Below are 24,819 nucleotides of genomic sequence, written 5' to 3' on the forward strand. Positions count from 1 at the left end.
GTTAAGATCCCAGTGCCTGATGGGACAAAAAACATCGTTGCAGGTGGTTCTGGGTACAGCCTCACCTCCTCCCTCCCTCCCTCCCTGCATGAAAGCAACGGACGGCAGACAACCATTTCGCGCCTTTTTTCCTGGGTGGGTGAACACTGCAGACTCCATTACCACGGCAAGCATGGAGCCCACTCAGCTCAAGACAGCAGTCATGAACATTGTAAACACCTCGCGCGTTCTCGTGGAGTTTATGCTGAGCCAGGACCAGAAAAACGAGGCGAGGAGGCAGCGGCGGCGGCAGCGCAGCGACAAGCATGATGAGGACATGGACATGGACATGGACACGGATACAGAATTCTGTGAAACCACGGGCCCCAGTGCTTTGGAGATCATGTTGTTAATGGGGCAGATTCTATCCATGGAACGCCGATTCTGGGCAAGGGAAACAAGCACAGACTGGGGGGACCGCATAGTGTTGCAGGTGTGGGATGATTCCCAGTGGCTGCGGAACTTTCGCATGCGTAAGGGCACTTTCATGGAACTTTGTGACTTGCTGTCCCCTGCCCTGAAACGCCAGAATACCAAGATGAGAGCAGCCCTCACAGTTGAGAAGCGAGTGGCGATAGCCCTGTGGAAGCTTGCAACGCCAGACAGCTACCGGTCAGTCGGGAATCAATTTGGAGTGGGCAAATCTACTGTGGGGGCTGCTGTGATGCAAGTAGCCAAAGCAATCACTCAGGTGCTGCTACGAAAGGTAGTGACTCTGGGAAATGTGCAGGCCATAGTGGATGGCTTTGCTGCAATGGGATTCCCTAACTGTGGTGGGGCGATAGACGGAACCCATATCCCTATCTTGGCACCGGAGCACCAAGCCACCGAGTACATAAACCGCAAGGGGTACTTTTCAATGGTGCTGCAAGCACTTGTGGATCACAAGGGACGTTTCACCAACATCAACGCGGGCTGGGCGGGAAGGGTTCATGACGCTCGCGTCTTCAGGAACACTACTCTGTTTAAAGGGCTGCAGCAAGGGACTTACTTTCCGGACCAGAAAATAACTGTTGGGGATGTTGAAATGCCAATAGTTATTCTTGGGGACCCAGCCTACCCCTTAATGCCATGGCTCATGAAGCCATACACAGGCAGCCTGGACAGGAGTCAGGAGCTGTTTAACTACAGGCTAAGCAAGTGCAGAATGGTGGTAGAATGTGCATTTGGCCGTTTAAAAGGTCGCTGGCGATCATTATTGACTCGCTCAGACCTCAGCCAAAGAAATCTCCCCATTGTTATTTCTGCTTGCTGCGTGCTCCACAGTCTCTGTGAAAGTAAGGGGGAGACCTTTATGGCGGGGTGGGAGGCTGAGGCAAATTGCCTGGCTGCTGATTACGCGCAGCCAGACACAAGGGCGATTAGAAGAGCACACCAGGAAGCACTGTGCATCAGAGAAGCTTTGAAAACCAGTTTCATGACTGGCCAGGCTACAGTGTGAAATATCTGTTTGTTTCTCCTTCATGAAAACCCGCCCCCTTTATTGACTCATTTTCTGTAAGGAACCCACCCTCCCCCTTCCCCCAGCTTTCTTTCAAACCAAATAAAGTCACTATCATTTAAAAATCATTTATTCTTTATTAATAGATTAGAAAAAGAGGGAGGGAACCCGGGTGGTATTTGGGAGGAGGATTGCTGGGAAGGAAAAAGCCACTAAGAAAAGGTTAAAAAAATGACAGCCTTTTGCTTGGGCTGTCTACTGGGGTGGAATGGGAAGGTGTACGGAGCCTCCCCCCCCCCCCCCCGCATTCTTACACGTCTGGGTGAGGAGGATACGGAACATGGGGAGGGGGGAGGGTGGAACAGGGTCTGTTTCCCTGCAGCCGTTCCTGAAGCTCCACCAGACGCCGGAGCATGTCTGTTTGCTCACGCAGCAGCCCCAGCGTTGCATCCTGCCTCCTCTGATCTTCCTGCCGCCACCTCTCATCTCGAGCGTCTCTCCTCTCCTCACGTTGGTCCCTCCTCTCCTCACGTTGGTCCCTCATGTCCTCACGTTGGTCCCTCCTGTCCTCACATTCACTGGCTTCTTTCCTATACTTTGAAACTGTTTCCTTCCACTCATTCAGATGAGCTCTGTAACTGCGGCTGGATTCCATAATTTCAGAAAACATCTCGTCTCGCGTTCTCTTCTTACGACGCCTTATCTGTGATAGCCTTCGGGATGGAGGAGGGAGGCTTGAGGAATTTGCAGCTGCTGTAGGGAGGGGAAAAAAGAGAGAATTGTTTAAAAAGATACATTTTGCAGAACAATGCTTATACTCTTTCACGGTGATCAACACTATTCACATTACATAGCACATGTGATTTCTGTGCAAGGTCACATTTTGCCTCTTAATGCTGAGTGCCTGTGGCTTTGCTGCTAGAGATCACAGGTCTGGGCAACAGAATTCGGTTTGCATGCGGCCATGGTAAGCCATTGTCTTACAGCTTCTGCGCCCTCCTTTCCTACATACCAAGCATAGCCTGTAGAGTGCTGCGGTTTTTCTGTTAACATTCAGCAGCAGCAGAAAACAAACTAACCACCCCACCCCCTTCCTGCCATGAATTCTCTGGGATGATCGCTGTACCCCTACCCCCCACCGCGTGGCTGGTATCAGGGAAGATCCCTGCAGGAACCAAACTAACCACACACACCCCCGCCGCCGCCCCCCTCCTGCCATGAATTCTCTGGGATGATCACGGTATCCCTCCCCCCACTGCGTGGCTGGTAACAGGGAAGATCCCTGCTAGCCAAACGCGAAAAGCTCTGGGCCAATTTCCCATCTGCGCTTGGCTAACTGCAGGGAAGGATTTATTTTCCACCACAGGCAAACAGCCCAGTAGGAACGGCCACCTCTGTCCCCTTAATTAAGTTCCCGTATTTCAACCAGGTTACCATGAGTGATATCACTCTCCTGAGGATTACACAACAAGATAAAGAACGGATGTTGCTTGAATGCCAGCAAACACCGGGACCATACGCTGCCAGGCTTTGTCAGGCAATGATACCAGATTACTTGCTGCAAGCATGGCGTGGTCAAGTGTCCTACCATGGAGGACGGAATAAGGCTGCACTGCCCAGAAACCTTGTGGCAAGGCTTTTGGAGTACCTCCAGGAGAGCTTCATAGAGATGTCCCTGGAGGATTTCCGCTCCATCCCCAGACACGTTAACAGACTTTTCCAGTAGCTGAACTGACTGCGAATGCATCCCAAGTCCTCAGGGCAAAGTAATCATTAAAAACCGTTTGCTTTTAAAACACGTTTTATATTTTAAAAGGTAAACTCACCTGAGGTCCCTTCCATGGGGTCAGAGTCTTGGGTACTGGGTTGGGAGGGTACTTCAGTCAGGGTGAGAAAAAGATCCTGGCTGTTGGGGAGAACGGAGTGCTGTGTGCTCTCTGCAAGCTCATCCTCCTCCTCCTCCTGTCCCCCATCGGCAGAATCCTCAGGTGTAGCTGATGAGACTATCCCCGACCCAGAATCCACGATCACAGGTGCGGTAGTGGTGGCAGCCCCCCCCAGAATTGCATGCAGCTCAGCGTAGAAGCGGCATGTCTGCGGCTCTGACCCGGAGCGACCGTTTGCCTCCTTTGTTTTTTGATAGGCTTGTCTGAGCTCCTTGACTTTCACGCGGCACTGATCTGAGTCCCTATTGTGGCCTCTCTCCATCATGCCCTTGGAGATTTTTTCAAAAGTTTTGGCATTTCGTCTTTTAGAACGAAGTTCTGCAAGCACTGAATCCTCTCCCCATACAGCGATCAGATCCAGTACCTCCCGTACGGTCCATGCTGGTGCTCTTTTTCGATTATCAGCCTGCATGGTTACCTGTGCTGATGAACTATCTGTGGTCACCTGTGCTCTCCACGCCGGGCAAACAGGAAATGAAATTCAAATGTTCGCGGGGCTTTTCCTGTCTACCTGGCCAGTGCATCCGAGTTTAGATTGCTGTCCAGAGCGGTCACAATGATGCACTGTGGGATAGCTCCCGGAGGCCAATACCATCGAATTGCGGCCACACTATCCCTAATTCGAAATGTTAAAATCAATTTTGGCGCTACTCCGCTCGTCGGGGTGGAGTACAGAAATCAATTTAAAGGGCCCTTTACATCGAAATAAATAGTGTCGTTGTGTGGACGGTTGCAGGGTAAATTCGAATTAAAGCTGATAAATCCGAATTAAAGTCGTAGTGTAGACCAGGCCTATGTCTGTGTTAATTCTGTTCTTTACTATAGTTTCAACCAGTTTACCTGGTACTGAACTAGGCTTACTGACCTGTAATTGCTGGGATCACCTTTTTTAAAAATTGGTGTCACATTAACTATCCTCCAGTCATCTGGTACAGAAGCTGATTTAAATGTTAGGTTATATACCACAGTTAGTAGTTCTTCAATTTCACATTTGAGTTCCTTCAGAACTCTTGGGTGAATACCATCCTGTCCTGCCGACTTATTACTGTTTAATTTATTTTATCAATTTGTTCACATTCCAACTCTAATGACACCTCAATCTAGGACGGTTCCTTAGATTTGTCACCTAAAAAGAATGGCTCAGGTTTGGGAATCTCCCTCACATCCGCAGCAGGATTCCCTCTAAGCTGCACACCTGCGCAGCAGTGCAACAGTCCATCAAGGGCCGTGCACTTGATTATTACAGACGCTCACATCCTCAGCAATGGTGACTTGCAGTGGCACTGGAACATTTTTAATAGTGAGGGTGCTGAAAGCCAGCTCCCTTATGTTACCTATCAGCTCTGTGTTCTTGGGGAACCAGGGCATAATACCCAGCCTGTCTGACTCATGAAAGATGTCCCCGCCCCTCTCCCCCCCCCCCCCAGCCTCTGGACAAGGGTGACAGGATTAAGGAAAATCCCCTAGCCTCATTTGCATCAGAGATGGGAGAGGGAGACATCTCTATTAGCATACAGAATGGAGAACAAAGATTCCAACACAAGAACCACACTGAACTATGGGACCAGAAAAGCAGGGAAGCACCGCATGAATGGGGGTTCTCTGCTCCAACTGTTAATGAATCTGTGCCTGCACACACCCAGCTCAGTAGTTATCACACCAATTCTAGTAATAAATCCTTTATTGGTATCCAAAATACTGAAGGTGCCTAATTGCATTGTGAGATTTCTCGAAGGAACACTGCCCATAGCCAGGAATAATCAGTTCCTATTGTCTAGCCTGAACAAAACAACTTTGGTATACTCCCTTGAGCCATCAGTTTACCCACAAACTAATCTAGTGTTCTCCCTTTAACGATTGTTCTTTCCCTACAAAAACCCCTACCCATGCTCAAGTAAGTGCTCTGATGCCTGGATTCAAAATCTGCATCAGTTCCTTTGGGACTTTATCTTCCCCTGATTGATTGTGCTGGGGGCTCTGCCTGTCTTCAGCACTCCGGACCCTCAGCTGCCACCACCACCTGGGAACCCCGATTGATTCAAGCTTCATGGAGTGGTGAGAACCCAGCTCTCTCTCTCTCCCTCTCTCTCTCTCTAGGTATAGCCTTCTGACCCTGACTTGTGTGATCAGTTATAGTTTTCTAAACCGGACTTTTGTAATCTAATTTAAGTTAGATTTAATATGATAACTGTTTTGTTTGTTTGGCTCCCCTTGTATGATTATTACCTGGCAATAAATAACTTTCATGGTTAAGCTGATTGCTTCTCTCTCTCTCTCTTTGCAGCAACGCTCCTCATACCTAAGCTAAAGATCCCTGCAGCGCCCAAACATCCTGTGGGGTTTGCTCATCAAGTGGGTTACTACCAGAACAATTGTAATGTGAAAGTGGGGATAAGGATGTGCCAAACCTGGGGCCTATGAGGGTGACAGTTTGGAGGTGCTGTTCGACCCAGCTTACTGAGTTTAGGGACATATGAGGGGACAGCTTGAGAGTGCTGATTAACCCGGTCCTCTCAGATGGTGTGTGTGTGTGTGTGTGTGTGTGTGTGTGTGTGTGTGTGTGTGTGTGTTCGTTCTCTCGTCTGATTCTGGGGCTGGGAGAACCTAGGTCCTGCAGGATAGCTCTATTGGGAGGGAACTTGCAGAAGGGAGAAGTACAGCTCCATATGAGAACACAAGTGACACAAGCAGTACATTGATAGAATTACAGAACCACCCCCCCTTCCCCAGAAGAGTAAACCTAATAAATGGGCTAATCTAGTAACACTTTCCCCTGTCCATGCCCCCCCAGAGCTGAGGCTGGAAGCAGGGCCATATCTCCAGGAGGGGGGAACCCAGACAGGGGTAAGGGGGCCAAGGCTAGGGCCTCAGCTAAGGCTGGGGCCACAGCTGGGGCTGGGTGCGGGGCCAGGAATGGAGATCCGGGTGTGGGGCTCTGGGGGCCAGTGGCAGGGAACCACGCATGTGGGGCCAGGAGCAGAGCATGGACACAGGGCAGGCAGCTGCTGTCCCCCACCTTCCCCTTTGTACCCACTGCCCTCCACCTTCCCTTCAGTACCTGCTGCCCCTACCTTCCCTGCTACCCCCTGCATCCACTGCCCCTACCTGTGTCCTCTGTCCCTCTCCTTCCCCTCTGTAATCATTGCCAGTTGCCTCACCTGGACCCTTTGCTCCCCTCCACCATCCTCTCTATAATCACTGCCCCCACTTGTAGTCCTTGCGGCCACCCTTCCTCACTGTAACCGCTGCCCCCACCTGGACCCTCTGCTCCATTGCTCTGTTTTCCCACTCGTCTCTTTCCCACTGCCCTCCATACCTTCCTTGCCCCCCATTTTCCTCTCTATCCCCACTATCCCCATTTGTACTCTCCCCACTGCCCCTCCCCCTTTCTGTCCATACTCACTGCCCCAATCTGTACCTTTCTTGTTGTTGTCCTCCTTCCTCTCTGATTGCCCATACTTTCCTCTTTGTACCCTCTTCTTCCTCTGTTCCCTAGGGCCCGCAATGTCTTCCTTTCTGCCCCCATGTCATTCCCTTCTGTCCTACCACCTGGTTCCTCCACGTGCCCCCAAATGCCTTCCATTCTGCTCTTACTTGTCCCCTGAAGATTTCACCCTCTCACCATATCTTTCTGTCTCCCACCTGTCTGCAGAGCTTTTTTCTCTATGTAAACTACTGTCTGCTCCTCATTCCTTAAATATAAAGACCGATGCAAATAATTCATTTAGTTTCTCCACAATGGCCTTACCTTCCTTGAGTGCTCCTTTAGCATCTGGATTATCCAGTGGGTCAACTGGTGGTTTAGCAGGCTTTCTGCTTCGGAGGTACTTAATATATTTTTTTTTTGGTCTGTCTCTCTTCTCTCTTGTTTCATGTTAGTTGAAAGCATCCCAAAGGGAGATCTGGTGTTCAGTCAGCAAATTACTTTATTGAGGTCTCTGCTTTAAACCAAGGACATGTTGGTGGTAATACTGTTGGAACTAAATTAAATTTTAATTTAATACAATGTGATGCAGAGGATTATTAGGAAGTTGGATTTCTTATTTTAAGCCTGCCAACATTCAACACTTGTGATTTTCTTTGACTATCACTTTGTGAATTTCACTTGACATATGGCAGGGGGTTTAGGGAGCTAGGTTTGCATACAAGCAGGCAGTATTGATATGCAAAATAAAAGAAAAATCAAATTTCTATTCTAGATCATTGTAGTGAATTTGTTTAACGTTAACTTATCACAGTAGGCAAGTAAGTAAATTCCCCTTTTATGTCTGTTTCACTTTTCTGAAAGATGACTTGAAACACACTGACACGGTTAAAAAGAGCATTAATTTTATTTTGTGTGCTATGCCTTTTGGGGCTGGCACAAAGAGTCCAAACCATGTTGCATGTCTCTATCTGTCTAGTATCATCTGCATTAACTGGATCAATAAGGAAATCCATCCTTTGGGGGTTTATGCTTTTCCCCCTAAATAATTGACAATACAAAACACTTGATTTTCTTTTCTAACCTGCAAGTCCTTTTGCTGTGATTTTTTTTATGTCAGTCATTTTATAGGACACATGATTTCTATCATTATAAAAACATAAAAGGCCAAATGTGGCTTTTATTTCTGTACTAACATTGATGCAGGTCCACTGAAGTGTAAGGAGTAGTCTAAAAAACAGCAATATAACTGGGAGCAGAATTAGTTCCTCTACCAACTGAGATACTATCATAATACACAGAGAATGCTGGATAAATTTATTTTTCCAAATGTGTAACTTTCTTATTAATATACACCACTGATATACTAACATACTGATTGGCAGTCAGATAAAGTAGAGATGCTCTTGACTTGCTAGTGTCCTATTTTTGAAGTGTATGGTGGTTCTGAGCCATATATGAATAAAAAAATCCATCATGAATAAATAAACTTTATTATTATGTTTTTTTAAATAGAAACTTGAAACAAGATAGGAATAGAACTGAGATATGTGTGTCACAAGGTTTAGGCTGCAGTTTACTGCAAAGTACAAAACCTGTAAAAATAAAGGTTCATAATGGCAACTTTTCACAGCCTCAACTCAAGCAGCACAAACAGACCACTACCTAAAGGATATCATTGTACCTGCCCCTCTAATTATATTCTTTATTACTGTAATTACCTCATTGAAACACCCCAGGGATGATCCTCTTCTTCTTTACACCAGTTTTACACTGGCTTAGCTCCCCTGAGTTCAAGTGCAATTACTCTAGATTTGTACTGATATAAGTGAGAGGTGACTCAGGCGTCGTCCCTTTCTAACATAGAAAATACTTGAGCCTGATTCTGGTTTCATTGCACTTTATAGAACTGTAGCTTCCAACAATAATAGAGGCTGCAGTGATTTACAGTATATAATTGATCTGGTTATTTAGACTCTCCAAAGTTGTTGAGTCTAGAGGAGGGTCTACAGTGAGTCTGGAGAGTCAACTTCCCATGAGGAATCTGTCTTCAACTATTTTGTTTTTGGAGGGGGAGGAGACGAAGGAGAAGAACTGGGGAGATGAATTTCCCCATTTTCCTCTTCATTGTGCAGCATGTTGAGTCAATCTGTTATTTCTTCTGAGGAAAGTCCAAGGCAGACTTATCCAGGTTGTGAAAGCCCCATCTCTTCACTCTGACCAGATAGCTCGATTCTGTTCTAAGCCCCAGACTGCTAACTGATGCCTCCCGCCCCCTCCCCCCCTCACCCCCCCCCCCACCCCAGCTAGAGCCCTGGGCTGGAGAAGCCCCAGCCACCCCGAGCTGCCGCCGGCCTGAGCGCTGGCCCAAGCACCGACCTGGGACGCTGGCTGGAGCTGAGCTGTTGCCAGCTTCAGGGGAGAGGGAGGGAGGGGTGGAGCATGTAACCCAGGCCATGGCCCTGCCCAGGAGGCTTACCCTCCCCACGATACCTGCCGCCCATGAACCTAGATTCCATTCCACCTCATGTGATCAACACAATGCTTAGACCATCAGACTAGTTGAATTACATTTAAAACTATGTCACTATGTATAGATTTTGACGTGTCTTCAGTACTGTATGTCAAAAGAGAAGGAAGTGAGTGATAGAGTAACAACTAATGGTTCATTGTGTCACTGATGTGCTCTAATTAGAAAGCCAGGATTCAAAAATAAATGACTGAGCTGCTGTTCCTGACCATCTTATCAAAGCCCAGCCTTTTCGTTTGAATAGAGAAAGTCTTCTGTCTAGAGTTGCCTCTGTCTTGAAACCTGATAAATTCTATGTTCAGATTATTACATTTGTAAGCTTTCCAGTGTCTGAACATCAGCCATATTGGACAGAGGCAACCCTGGTGTGATAGATCAATTCAGTTTTGGATGAATCAGCCTGTCTGTCTGAACAGATCCATCTGGAGTATTCCCATCAAAAGTTAAGTTCCAATCCTATACTTGGGGTTGCCATTACACGAAATTTCTAGAAATAGAAAAATAGTCCTTCAAAGAAAGAAATGCTCATATACTACAAACCATAAATTGTAAAGAGAAATAGCCAGGTGAACTAGGAAAACAAAAAAGAACTTGCATAGCTTATTGTACACTATTTGGCATTATGAAAATAAGCAGCTTTTATATTCATAAATATGTCAATGTTATGAAAAAAGAACTGATAGTTGGGAAGCTTTTTTTTATTATTAGTCAAATGAATATATTTGATTAAGCAACAATCTGGTTAGATCCTCATTACCAGCAAAAACACTGAATCTTGAATATTGCATATTTTGTGTATGTGCCAAGTAAAATGTTGATAAAAGTTGTGGCTGGGAAAACCCAATGAACAGTAATTGGACCTTAAGCTTGTCAAGTCTACCACACAGAACTTGAACATTTTTCCTCTCATAGAAGTGTAGTTCAAGAGTAATTCCATCAGAAGTCCATAGAGTTGCATGTGTACAATTGGCATAAAGGAAGGAAGACTGTGTATTTGGATCAGTAGATATATTGGAGAAGCATTGGTTTCTGCCAACACAGATCATCATGCTGATTTCTGCTGCATGCCCACACCATGTAATTTCAATGGTCTCAAAGATGTTTTAAGAGTGTGGTAATGTTCTGCAAGCATAGTGAAAGCATATCAGTGTGAGAATGTCCTTTGTTACTACCGTAGACCTTTAAAGAATTACAGTAAAAGCTGTGTTGTCTGACATTTCTGATATCTCCCAGTACAAATCTTGAATCTAGTAACTGGGCCTAGTATACTGTCCAGGAGGTTATGCAATTGCACATTCTGCAGTCTACTTTTATGTGATAGAGGCAGAAGACAAGTAAGCAAGCTGATACCGGGGATTATTCAAAAAAGCAGCTTCCAGCGTGTGTCATAGGGTCATTACAGATTCAGCCCAATCTCCTACACCTTCTACATCTAGAATGATAATTGATGTTGATAATTAGGACCCTTAGGCACTGCAAATCCTGAAGTGCCTTCTGAATAATCAAAGAAAGATTAAATTATGTTCAGTATAGTTTTAGTGCTAAGTGTATTTTTAGTGATCTGGGTGTCCGCTGTGCGCTGCCCATAGTGATATGTAGTGTCATAAGATAACCTACTGTATAGAAAACATTACCTGTATACACCTAAGTGCTTCAAGAAACCAACCACTCTGCAGTGCACTACTACTACTGTATTGATGAGTACCTGTATACTATTTTATACTTTATTCATTTTATTGTATTCTATTTCTTTGAAAATTGGTATTCCATTGATAAGTATAACTCTTAGTTAACCGGAATTTTTGACTAACTGGCATTCCCTCTCCCCTCCCCCGCCTTTTCCCCAACATGCTGGATAGCAAAGCTTTTACTGTATTAATAAATTATAGGAATTTCAAAAATCCATGAGTGATGTGACTTTCTCCTGCAAGCTTCTATTTTACGTATTAACAGTGAGCACATTGATATCCCTGTGTTTATCACTGTCCAAAAAAGATGTTTGGGGCAAATTTATTTCTTCCTCTCTCTCTCCCTCTATCTGTTTGGCATGAACACAAAACATATTTGGCTCCTATGGGCAAGTATCTTACAATAACAAATGACCTCTTCTGTGGAGGCAAGGAGGAAATCTGGGAATGGAGGATTAATTCTGGAGGCAGGATGGTGCTATGGGATGTCATGAGGGGTGGGATGTAGAAAGAAGGCAGAATGGTCTTTGAGGTATATCTGGTTGAGCACGACTTTTGGGTTGCTAGGGAAGCAAGAGGCTTCTGTGAAGGTGCGGGGCCTGGGTGTGGGTGGGAAGGGAATGTGTGGCTAGACAGGATGCTTGGGATAGGTGAGGAATCCTGGTTTCTATACCCAGGCATTAGCACTTGAAGGATTCCCATGGCATTGCTGCCTTGGTTCCCTGACACATTGAAACAGCAACAACATGGGGTGACTGTGCTCCTCCAGCAATTCAACTTAGGCTTTTTAGCTCACTAGGCAACATGAGAGCCTAGTATCACTGCATTCAGATGTCAGTGCCTCAAGAGCACCCCATAATGCAACTGCCTCATTCATGTTAAAATATCTGGAGCTTCCATACACGTCCAAGCATATATCAGTGCTTTTTTGGCAGATATCAGTGTTAAGGCTTGAAAGTGTCCACCAGCTAGTGATTGCTGAAGTATTGTAGTGCTGATGCTGCCTTGCTCCCAAGGAAATAGTTCCTATGCCAGCAGAAAGGGAGTTGGCTATGTTGGCTGTATGTGATCCAGGGATTCTGTCCCACCAAGGAAATCCCTAGCTAGGGAGATCTGCCAATTTTCTGGATCTCTGCAGGGCTCAAAATTGAGCTACTTGTATTTTGTATCCAGATTAGATCTCCTAAATTCAAGTAATGTACCACTTTTGTGATGACAATTCCTGTGCATAGGGCATGCAGCTGTAACATTCCCTCTAATGGAACTTTCTTCCTTTCATCTGCTGGACATGGTCTGTACACATTGTACACAGGTACCGATCTTTGTAATATAAGCAGAACTTTGTATGCTCTTTGATCTCTCATTTAAAAAGACAAATATAATTCTGAACAGCTATGATTTAAATATACACATTTAGTGCAATGTGCATTTAACCTTTAAAGCTTTAAATAGTTAGAGAGCCAGTTATCTAAGAAACCACCTCTCACTATATACCACATAGCAACAGTCAAGACAGCCTTGAAAAATTGTTGTCATGAAAATTTACCAGCTGAGGCATAATGCCTGCTTGCAGCCCATTACCATGATTGATGCAGGGCATTCTCAGTAGAGAGACCCTTAATTTACTGCAGGGATGGATTCCCATGGGCCTAAGAGCAGTAGCTAGATGCTGACACAATGTGGGCAGGTATTGTGAAAGCGTCTCCTAATAACTCTGCTAGTTCAACTCAGTTCTGACCTGAACTAGTCTTACATTGCCACAGCAGAGATAACCACCTATCATGCTGAGTTGTTGTACAAAAGTGTGTGTTGCTTTGAGGAAATGGACTGATGCCTATCAAGACTAGGATGCAGCAACAATACTAATTTTTACTTGTAACTCCCAACCAGGACTGAACTGTGACTACTAAAGATGAAAATTAAGCTACTAGTAGAACAGGTGCTCTTCTAAATCAGGTAATTGTAGTGCCAGTTTTTCTATTAATCAGACATCACATGCTTCTCTGTGCCTTAATGTTGAATGTCCTAGGAGTGAGTAATGAAGTGGTGGGTACTTTATAACTCCATCTTCTTTTCCATGGCATTAAATATGGATGCTACAGTGCAGGGCCGGCTCCAGGCACCAGCCTGGCAAGCAGGTGCTTGGGGCATCCTCTCTGGAGGGGGGTGGCACGTACAGCTATTCGGCAGCAATTCAGCGAACGGTCCCTCACTCCTGCCGAATTGTCGCCGCAGATCGCGATCGCGGCTTTTTTTTTTTTTTGGCTGCTTGGGGCGGCCAAAACCCTGGAGCTGGCCCTGCGACAGCAACTCTTATTTGAGGGTTATGTTTTAATATTCAAAACATTGCTCTAATAAATATGAAATAACCAGAAGAGAAAAATGCAAAATCCTATTGATTCTTCTTTTAAATTATGACAAAGCTAAAGTTTCATGGCATTTGTATACTTTAGTAAATACTGTGCTCTTGGGACTATATTGTGATACTTGATCTAATTCTAATGAAATATGCTGGAAAGAGTAATTTGCAGTTATTGTAATACCTAGCCCCCCCCATTTAAAATGAACAGTGCCCTGATCAAAAATGGAACAAGCTGAAGAGAAGCTGCTGTCATGCAGTCGCATGACTAACTAATTGCCTTCTATGATGAGATAACTGGCTCTGTGGATGAGGGGAAAGCAGTGGATGTGTTATTCCTTGACTTTAGCAAAGCTTTTGATACGGTCTCCCACAGTATTCTTGTCGCCAAGTTAAAGAAGTATGGGCTGGATGAATGGACTGTAAGGTGGATAGAAAGCTGCCTAGATCGTCAGGCTCAACGGGTAGTGCTCAATGGCTCCATGTCTAGTTGGCAGCCGGTTTCAAGCGGAGTGCCCCAAGGGTCGGTCCTGGGGCCGGTTTTGTTTAATATCTTTATTAATGATCTGGAAGATGGTGTGGACTGCGCTCTCAGCAAGTTTGCAGATGACACTAAACTGGGAGGAGTGGTAGATACGTTGGAGGGTAGGGATCGGATACAGAGGGACCTAGACAAATTAGAGGAGTGGGCCAAAAAAAACCTGATGAGGTTCAACAAGGACAAGTGCAGAATCCTGCACTTAGGACGGAAGAATCCTATGCACTGCTACAGACTAAGGACCGAATGGCTAGGTCGCAGTTCTGCAGAAAAGGACCTATGGGTCACAGTAAACGAGAAGCTGGATATGAGTCAAGAGTGTGCTCTTGTTGCCAAGAAGGCTAACGGCATTTTGGGCTGTATAAGTAGGGGCATTGCCAGCAGATTGAGGAACGTGATTGTTCCCCTTTATTTGACATTGGTGAGGCCTCATCTGGAATACTGTGTCCAGTTTTGGGCCCCACACTACAAGAAGGATGTGGAAAAATTGGAAAGAGTACAGCGGAGGGCAACAAAAATGATTAGGGGTCTGGAGCACATGACTTATGAGGAGAGGCTGAGGGAACTGGGATTGTTTAGTATCCAGAAGAGAAGAATGAGTGGGGATTTGATAGCTGCTTTCAACTACCTGAAGGGGGGTTCCAAAGAGGATGGCGCTCGGCTGTTCTCAGTGGTGGCAGATGACAGAACAAGGAGCAATGGTCTCATGTTGCAGTGGGGGAAGTCTAGGTTGGATATTAGGAAACACTATTTCACTAGAAGGGTGGTGAAGCACTGGAATGCATTACCTAGGGAGGTGGTGGAATCTCTTTCCTTGGAGGTTTTTAAGGCCCAGCTTGACAAAGCCCTGGTTGGGATGATTTAGTTGGGAATTGGTCCTGCTTTGAGTAGGGGGTTGGACTAGATGACCTCCTGAGGTCCCTTCCAACCCTAATATTCTATGATTCTATGACTTCTCTTGATAAAGATTTTTGTCTCTCTGAGAAAGGGCATAGGAATAATTAATTCTTTATATTTACCAGTGCCTGAAATCCTATTGATGTTCTCATAGAAGGAGCTTCACTAGTTTATAAGCTCTATCATCTTTCAAAGTAGAAGTCAAAGGTCAGTTCCTTTAAATTTAATTTAATTTTATTTATTTTATTGTAGTTCTTGTACTACAATTTCAAGTTTATGGAGTCCTTAGTGGTTTAATACAACATTACTCCATGAAACTATGCTTGTTTACATTCTCTGGGGATCTTGCCCGGGGTATTTTGTCTTGAACACTTACAAAAATTTTGCTGCATGCAAAATACCACAGAAATGTATTGCTTGGTGTAAACAGACAGACAACAACAAAAGTATCTAACAGCATGTTTTGTACGCTGCTACTGCACTGCACACACAGAGTGAATATACAGTTAGCGGTTGGTTTGAGTACACTGTATTCATAATGAAGAACATATTACAACCATTAAATCATGCTCTATTCAGCTATCCATGCAAATCCAGCACAGAAGTGTGGTTGGCATTTTTCCCCACATGATCTCTGAAAACAAAAGGTGTGTGTGTGTGTGTGTGTGTGTGTGTGTGTGTGTGTGTGTGTGTGTGTGTGTGTGTGTGTGTAAATCTACTAGTTTAGTACAAGGGGAAAAACCTGTTAAAGCCATCACCTGTCCTTCTCACTAGGATGTGGAGTTATGACAGGAGTAGTGGGGTTACAGTGTGTGTTAGGGGAACAGAACGACGCACCAATCAGCCTGCCAGTCTCAGGCCATTATTTTTCAATTGAGTCATTTCACCCCATTTGTCCCAAAGGATGACTTCAGTTGGTCATTTGGCTCATGGACAGCTATCTTTTTACTAGAGCTGTTGGGGAATCTTCTGTCAGAATAACTTTCTGCAAAATCCAAATTTTTATGGGAAAATGTCAGTTTTTTCCATTTTAGTTTTCATTTTTCTCTTGGGAAAATCAAAATTAAATATTTTGTTTTGAGTTGGTTCAACCTGGATCACAATATTTTGTTTTATTAAATTGGCCTGAATCGTAGTTTCAAATCAGTTAAAAAAACAACTAAACTCAATTTTTTAGTGCATGGCTTTCTGGGAGTTGCAGTTCAGTCTTCCGCCGTATTGTATAAGCCAGGCTCTCCTGATACACCACACAGCTTGAGTTTGCATTGCATTGTGGGAGATGTAAAGGAATAATAAGATCCAGTGGTTGGAATATTAAGCTAGACAAGTTCAGATGAGAAATAAGGTGCAATTTTTTCAGTGAAGGTACTGCCATCATTTTCAATTTCTAAAATTAAGACTAGATATTGTTCTAAAAGATATGCTGTTTCTCAAATGGAGGCTAAGGGTCTGAGGCAGAGATTACTAGGTGAAATTCTTTGTCCTGTGTTATGCAGGAGGTGAGACTAGATGATCATAATGATCCCTTCTGGCCTTAAAATCTATGAACTCTGTGCCAGCTAAATAAATAAATAATGAGAGAGAGTGATACCTCCACCATCTAGCAACTAACATTATTCTACTTAACGTTTCTTTTAAAAAAACAATTTTGAAAACATTATTGCTTATGAATAGCATATTTATATTTGAAAAGCTCATAAAGTGGCAAGGCAATCTGGCTGGTGAAGAGGCTTTTCAATCCAAATGCGTACAGTTTTTGAGATAATTGCATAGGTGGAAAATCACTTCATCTCCATTCATCCAGGCAGTTTTATAAACATACAACTGTTTTCCCCAAACAGTATGACATACAGAAAATATTCCTATTTAGTTGGATATCACAGATATTTTCAGTTGAGATGGGGATGTTTATCCCTTTTGCACTCAGTTGAGAATAAGTTAGGAGTAGCACCACATAGTCAAGATGAGTCATGCTGTAAAGTACAATTTATGTAATCATTACCCACATATGCAATACAGTATGGGTGGATGATATTTCAGAGAATTCACTGTGTATCAAATGTAAGAGAATGAAAACTACTGGTGGTAAAGTTCTTGAGGAGAAATACATACCTTGGACCTTATTAAAGCAAATATATCATTCAAAGAAGTTAATATGTGAATGGGATTTCAATTAAAAATGGTGTAATGATTGAAGGTGAAGTCTCATTTTTGTTCGAACTGGCAATGCTAAGTACTGACAATAAAATCCAGATGATAATTAATTGTACACTGCTACCTCGATATAACGCGACCCGATATAACACAAATTTTGATATAACGCGGTAAAGCAGTGCTTCGGGGGGGGCGGGAGCGGGGCTGCACACTCCGGTTGTTCAAAGCAAATTCAATATAACGCAGTTTCACCTATAACGCGGTAAGAATTTTTTGGCACCCGAGGACAGAGTTATATTGAGGTAGAGGTGTATTTAAGAGCTTATCTAATTTATGACAATAGCACATCATACAGTAATGTCTGATTGAGTAAGTATTCATAATAAATCAGTTTAAAGGTATAAAGTCATCAAAATAAATATAAATTAAAATAATAGTTTATATGCACCAACATTCAATTAACACAAAAAATAGATCACCCTAAGTATTACATACTACTGTTACACATTTGTTGTGTGAATGCTTATGAGAATACAGGACTCAAATATAAAGGAAATGGTCAAAAAAAAAATCTCAGCAACAACAGCAAACCAAAATTCTGCCATTTTATTTAGAAAAGTTAGATAACACACTGATGATTGTAAATGAAGTTTTATAACAAGTGGAATCTGTGATCTCTTGTCTGACCGAGAAGGAAGGCTTTTAACCTAACTAAACTGGAAGCTGGTGACCCATGATCCCCCATTCAGTATTTGAGCCATAGGTCATCTAGCCCAGATAATTCATGAGGTACTATTCTATCTCCATGAAGAGTCAGAACTACCTATTATGGAAACTGCAGGCACACTCTACTAGCGTGTTTCAAAACATCTCATGGTTTGCAATAATAATCCCTCACTTCCCAATAAGGCTGGCTGGGAAACATAAAACACTTCTTCTAAGTCATCCACAAAATCAGTACAATCATTTTGTCATCTTCTAAGTACCACTTTAACTCTTCAATGAAATAAACAAATTGTGATAAAAGGTTCATGCACATGACAAGAACCAAACCCAGAAAGAAATACTGTACCTCTGACTGTATGATAATCAGGCATTCCTATAACTGAATAACAGAATGGTTAGTGTAAGAACAACATGCAATATAGGTGTCATTATTGCAAACACAGTAGCAAACTGCTAACACATTGTCCTCATTAACATTAAACCACTGTGTGTTATGGCTGAGGGGGTTATAACAAGGAGGCAGAGTGCAGAATGACGCCATCTCATGCAGTTTCTTCTATATAAGCAGTAGAGCTGAGCTAACTTTGGAATTTCTGACCAAATTCTGATATTTCAAAATTGGTTTTCATTCTAAAACAGGACCAACATTTCAAAAAAAAGAATTTGCAGAATAGAAATTCGTAAAAATTTCAATCCCAAAATATTTAAACATGTTTATTTCCATGTTTTCCATCAAAACATTTTGACATTCCAGTAATTTAAGTGTTTAGTTTTGTTTTGTTAAGTTGACCTGAAATATTTCCCTAGAGTCACATCAACTTTAAACTGCATGTCTTTTGCCTTATGGAGCTTTAGTTTATCATGACTGGTGGACCAAGCCTCCCAGAGGACTACGTCTCCGGCAGTGCAATGCATATCTAGTGAATGAGCTGTGTGATGCATCAGAAAAGTCATTATCACTGAAGATATGAATACATTAACCTGCTTCTTTCCAGATATAGAACAGAAATATTTCTTGACTACTTCTCCCTTTTCTATAGCATGATTGACAGTTTTACAGTTGGCGATCCTTTACTAATTTGAGAGCCTACATATCATGTTCTGTCGATGTTGAGCTTTCTGCATCAATTTCCTAGTGAATAAAAACAAGTTTGTGACTAGAAACAACTGCCGCAAAGTAGAGCTTTTTTTCTTTTCTTTCCTGTAGCTCTTTAGGAACAGAAATGTGTGATGAAGCCCCTTTTTCCTAAGGAAAAAACCAAACACACATTCCCTTGATATTCTATATGTTTAAATGTAACCATTTAATAAGTACATCTATGTATGACCCGCAAAGATCCATAAATTTAAGCATGTAAGTATTACTATTTACATACTTAAAATTAAGCATATGAATAAGTCTTTTATAAACTCTCAGGGTTGTAGGGCCTGATTCTTCATTGCACTGCATCTTGTGTAAAGTGGGCATAGAATAAGAATACTACCAAATCAGAATAATGTTTGTAGCACTTGTCTTGAAAAAACTTTTTTCTCAAGAAATTTTCACAGTAATGAGTAATTTGCTCAAAATTGTTGTGGTTTCTGTCAGAAAACAACAAAAACTGGCATTTTTGGAGGGCTTCAATGTTTTAAATGAAAACATGAAAATTTTTGAGGAAAATGTACATTTTCTGTTAATTTTCATTTTTATAAAAACAAATTGAAAGACAAAATTTCAGACAGTTCTGTTTTGCATCCACTTTTCACAGGTATACATGACTACACAAGGTGCAGGACAAAGAAGAATTGCACCCTCATTTTGTTGAGGACTTAAACCTTGTTTCCACCTGTAGTGGAGCGGTTGTCCCACACTGGGAAGAGGAAGTGTTAAAGCAGGCCAGAGGGAGCCTGTGCAGAACCCTCCAATTAGAAGAGGACTCAGTAAGCAAGACAATGGGGAGGTTGCTTGCTGCAACAGCCAATCAGGGCCACCAGGGTCCATATGTAAAGGGCTGCTCAACGGAGCAGAGGGCAGTCTCTCCCTGTCCTGCTAGGGAGACGGACTGGCTGCCTAGGAGCACCATAGCTAGAGCAGTGCTGGGCAGGGTAGCAGAGCAGAAGTTTCTGGCTGGCTGCTGCCAGACTGAGGCCTTGGAGGAAGGGCAGGTAAGGTACTAAGGCTGCCCCCACTTGCCCTGAGGGAAGTGGCCAACACAGATTGCAGTTTGCCCCTGGAGCAAGGGACTAGACTGGTGACTGCAGCAGGCCAGGTGGCTGGACTATAGACTGCCGGTTCCCCCAAAAGGGGGGGAGACAGCCAGCCAGAGGGCTGTGCCCAGAAGACGGAGACGCAGGTCCCAGAGAGGTGAGTGGGACACCAGCAGAGGAGGGTGCCCTACAGAAGGACTTGAGCTAATCCCAAAATGGCCAGCAGGAGGTGCCACATTGGTGAGTCTCACTCTGCTACACCACCCCAGCAGGTGCCTTTGAAAATAGTGGAATCTTTTTAAATCCGGTCATGCTGGGTGGAGTGCCCAGAGTGGGTGCTCTCCAGGCATTTCATTTTATTAATTTATTCATTTGTGAGGCTCCGCATTAGGGTGACCAGATGAGAGATGTGAAATATCGGGATGTGGGGGAGGAGGTGCCAGCAGAGCAAAAAAAAACAAAAAAAAAACCAAGAGCTGGCAGCAGAGCAAAAAACAAAAGCAAAAAAATAAAGAGCCGCCAGAACATAGGAAAAATTGGTGGGGGCTGAACACTGACCCACAGCTCCGTGCACCGCCCCCCCTCACCAGCTCGCCTTCGCTCCGCCTCCACCTCCCCTGAGTTGGGGGCCTCATCCTGCTTCTCCCCCTTCCCTCCAGCACTTGTGCCGCCATACAGCTGATCAGCGCAAGCCTGGGAGGGAGAGGGGAGGAGGAGGAATGTGGTGTGCTTGGGGAAGAGGCAGGTCCAGGGTGGGGATTTGGGGAGGGATCCAATGGGGCAGTGAGGGGGCGGGGCTGGGGGTGGGGCAAGGGCGGGTATTTGGGGAGGGATCCAACGGGGGAGGGGGGCGGAGTCGGGGCAGGGGGACATGAGCCCCCTCCGCCTATGCGTTGCAGCGCAAAATATCGGGACAATTTGCGTCCCAACCAAACATCGGTCGGGACATGGGACAAAAAAGTAAATATTGGGACAGTCCCGATAAAATCGGGACGTCTGGTCACCCTACTCTGATGCACCCATCTAACATATTAACTCCTTTTTTGAAGCACTCTAATAACACATTAAATCAAATTGAACCTTGTAACAACTTCCCCACTAAGCCCCATTCAGCACAGTGCAAAGAGTATATAATTACAATACTTTAGAATTATGTCTCCATTCCCCTCTTCAAAGGGAGAGGGGAGGAAAAGAGATGTCGTGTAGTCCTGCTGGTGCAAAATGTTTAGGCCAAATTCCATTGAAGAAGTGATTGGAGATGTACTCCCTGTCCTAATTCTGAACTTCTTGTATCCTGTACAGACCTGGAGAAGTCAGTGAGGTTGCTTGGGTGTAAGAGAGAAGAGAATTTGGCTTTGGGATCTCCCTGGATCACAAGTACATTATGAGTATAAGCTATGCTATAAAGATATCAAACTAAAAATATAGGTATGTAAATAATATAGTTTGTGAGAGAAGGGATTGAGTTAAGAACTCACCTGGGGCTTCCTAGGTCACAAGTTATGATCTTTCAACTCACTGAAGAAATACAACTTAAGTGCAATGCTTGTCTCCACTCGAATACTCTGTTTGTTGGCAGTGAATATACCTTTTAGCCTTCCTTCATGAAAAGGCATTTCCTTTGCGTACACATGGTGTATTCTGTTTGTGCCAGATAATATATATATATATATATATATATATATATATATATATATATATATATATATATTTTATTTTGTACAGTACTTTAAACTTCAGTTTTATTACCAGGCTTCCTAACAGTAGGGCTATGACATAACTCATCAGTGTAATGTTTAGAGTGGGAAAATATCAACTGCAGTTGCCTTCAATAAACAATGTTCGTATACAAGGAGCTTTGTATTTAGCTTGTTATAACAATCAATGAAATGTTAAAATAACACAGTGGAGATGAGTGGGATTTCCAAGGGAAAAGTCTCCAAATGTGAATATTTTCCAGCAAGTATTTTCTCCAGCTTCCTGTAGGCAGTTAAAGCTGAGTACCTTTTCATGACCCTTCAAAGACTGACTCTGAAGTGGAGACAATCTAACCCTTTTTTTATAAATATCAAATCTCTAGCTAGTCGGTTTTGAAATGACAAAAATAAGAGCCCAATTCAATAAAAAAGATGTCCAGTCTTCCTCGCTGCAAAGTCCATGCAAGAAAGGAAAAGGAAATTGATTTCTTGTGTGTGTGGCTGCTTTAGCCTGAGCTCCTCAAGCATGGAAGGAGGACATACTTCTTTATTGATTTCGCTCTGAACTTCTCTAATCCTTGATAAGCACAAATTGAAAGAGCAGCCAGAATAGTGGTTCTAAAGATAGAGAGGAAACTACTTGGTACACTTACATTTATGAGACTCCCTTTTGTTTCCTCATACTATGACTTATCCATTCAATCACAAGCATGGTAATTAGACCAAGGCCCAGCTATTAATGTATGGCATATAGTCAAAGGGTTGTTCTTGGGGTGATTGATGTCTGCGGTATAGTGAAAATAGAGGAAGTTTATAATTTAATTGCAGAGCAAGGTTGACAGAGTGAAGCCTTTAACAGTTCTGGAAGCTTTTTGTGTATCCAGGGAATGTTACACTAGTTACTGTGAGATGAGTAAATGGAAAAGAACTTCGGGAAAAACAAAGCTTTAAGAATCATCTTGTTTTCATTTTAAGTCACATTAGGCTAGATTTACAAAGGCACTCTGTATACCGCAACTCCCATTGTTCTGCACGGGAGCAGTTTGGATGTTGAGTGCTTTTGAAAATCTGGACACTTCACTTAGGTGCCTAAATTGGAGCTGAGCATTTGTGGCACAGATGGGTTGATATTTAAAAGGTTTGAAAGTTTAGCTTGTGGAAGTGCTAAGCACCCTCCATTCTCATTGACACCAGCAGGAACTGCGGATGACCAACACCTTGCAGGAGTGGGAACTAAACCTCTTGTAGAAAAGAATTATGATTTTCCATTTGCACTTTCACAGTTTTATCAGTTTCACAATAGTATTGGTCCTTTGGATTCAGTGAGTTGCTTCTGATTTACCTTAGTGTGTAAGTGATGGGAGAAATTAGGCCCATCTAATATATTTTAAAACTTTTTTGCTCAGGAGAGGAGGATACTAGGATATGTTTTTCAATAAAGATAATATCTGAAATAAGGCGCTGTGTCATTCTCCAAAACACATTCTTCCAGGAACATTACTGTTCTCTCTGCATACGCTAGCAGATAAGTTGGACTTATTATTTCAACTTTATCATAAACTGGATTTACTCGTTGGTTTGAAGCAATCTAAATCACATTGTCAGCATGCTGCTTTGTACTATCGTCCTTAAAAAAATCTTTATAGCTTTGCTGTACCTAGCCAAAGGCAGAGATAACATTGAGCCATTTCTAGTATGTACGTAATTTAAAAATCAGCAGAGAATATTTCTTGCACAGGAATCAATAAAGAATGAATATAAACTTGACAGGTGATGAGAACATGATGCAGGGGATCAGTGAGTTGTCCTTTTATCATCAGGGACCTGGGTTCAAACCCAGACACAACAGCTTGGAAATATTATTATGCCCCAGTGGCTTTAGTAGTCTCAAGGGAAATAAGGCAATATTGGTAAAAAAAACCCAGTCCAGCCGGTAATGTTAAACATTGTACTTATTTCTTATTTCTCCTTGGTAAAATAATCTTTGAGAGAGACGCTCAGCATTCTAGGTGACAAGCCCTGCTTGTTGATCACCTTACACTCACTTCTTCCTGTCAAACTGAAGCCCTCTCCATCGTAAAGCTAATATCATTTTAGCATATTCCAGGTTTTGTTTTGTTTGCATGTGCTCACAACGTAGCGTGTTTGCTCTTAGATGCAGTGCCAGGCAGGATTTAGTCATATGCATTAGTAATGAAGGGAATAAGGTCTGAGCAACCTTTTGCTGGAAATGGAGGCGGGAGAGGGGAGAATAGTGTGACTGATTCCCATTTATTAGGAAAGGAGATCAACCAACACCTTTCTCTTCAGTCTACACCAGAGCTGGTTGCTATGGGAACCCTCCTAGAAGTGACCTCCTTTAGTACTTAAATAAACAAGCTGAAAATCTGTGGTTTAAAAAAAAAGAGAATTTGCTTGTCTTTAAGACAAATGGCTACAAATTGATTCAACATTTTATCGATCCAACTTTCGGAAACAATATTAAATAAAGATTGCGTGCTGGGTGCATTTAAATATGCCGTTTTACCTCTAGGACAAGGCCTTTGTATCTTAGCTTACTTCACAGCTATAGTTTTAATTGCACCTCTGAAAAAGTTATGGATTAGTTTATGAAACATCAGTTAAGTTATATTTTGGAATTCGCTTGTTACAACATAAATTGCTTCTGCATTATCTTGGGTACTACATGGTACTAGATGAGCAGTAAAATCATACATCATAATTGCAATATTAAAAAAAGTGAGAAACTCAGTTTTTCATTAAAATTGGCTATTTTAGCTCAGTTGATTTGGGGAGAAATGATGCATTCTCAGTCACTTTGTTGTACTAACCGTTCATCCTTATGCCAAAGTCAGCATTACTGCAGTTTTACTGAATTCTTGTTTCTTTTGTAGGTAAATCTCAAGAATAACAAAATAGCAGCTATCATATTAGTTGGGGAAAACACCCTCCAATGGACATGAAATGTGTCTATCATGGCCGGACATGATTTATCAAGACTTAGAATGTGGTGGATTCTGCCTCAGTCTCACCTTGTGTTATAATTTTCACCAAAGACATAGGGTTTACTATTCCGAAACAAACTGATGGCCTTATTCTGCCTTCAGTAGAGGCCTATAACAGATACTGCAGAGGATATCAGAAAAAAACCCTCTGCCCCATAATGCATAATACTATACCAGGAGAGAGAGAG

At 43.0% G+C, this 24,819-nt stretch overlaps 1 protein-coding gene across 2 annotated transcripts in view; it reads left to right on the forward strand.

Moving 5' to 3' along the window:
• The window catches only part of NRG3 (neuregulin 3), a 946,990-nt gene that overhangs the window by 165,728 nt on the left and 756,443 nt on the right, over window positions 1-24,819 (forward strand). The window lies entirely within an intron of this gene.

The sequence above is a fragment of the Chrysemys picta genome, chromosome 7, assembly GCF_011386835.1.
Source record: "Chrysemys picta bellii isolate R12L10 chromosome 7, ASM1138683v2, whole genome shotgun sequence".
Taxonomy (NCBI): Eukaryota; Metazoa; Chordata; order Testudines; family Emydidae; genus Chrysemys; species Chrysemys picta.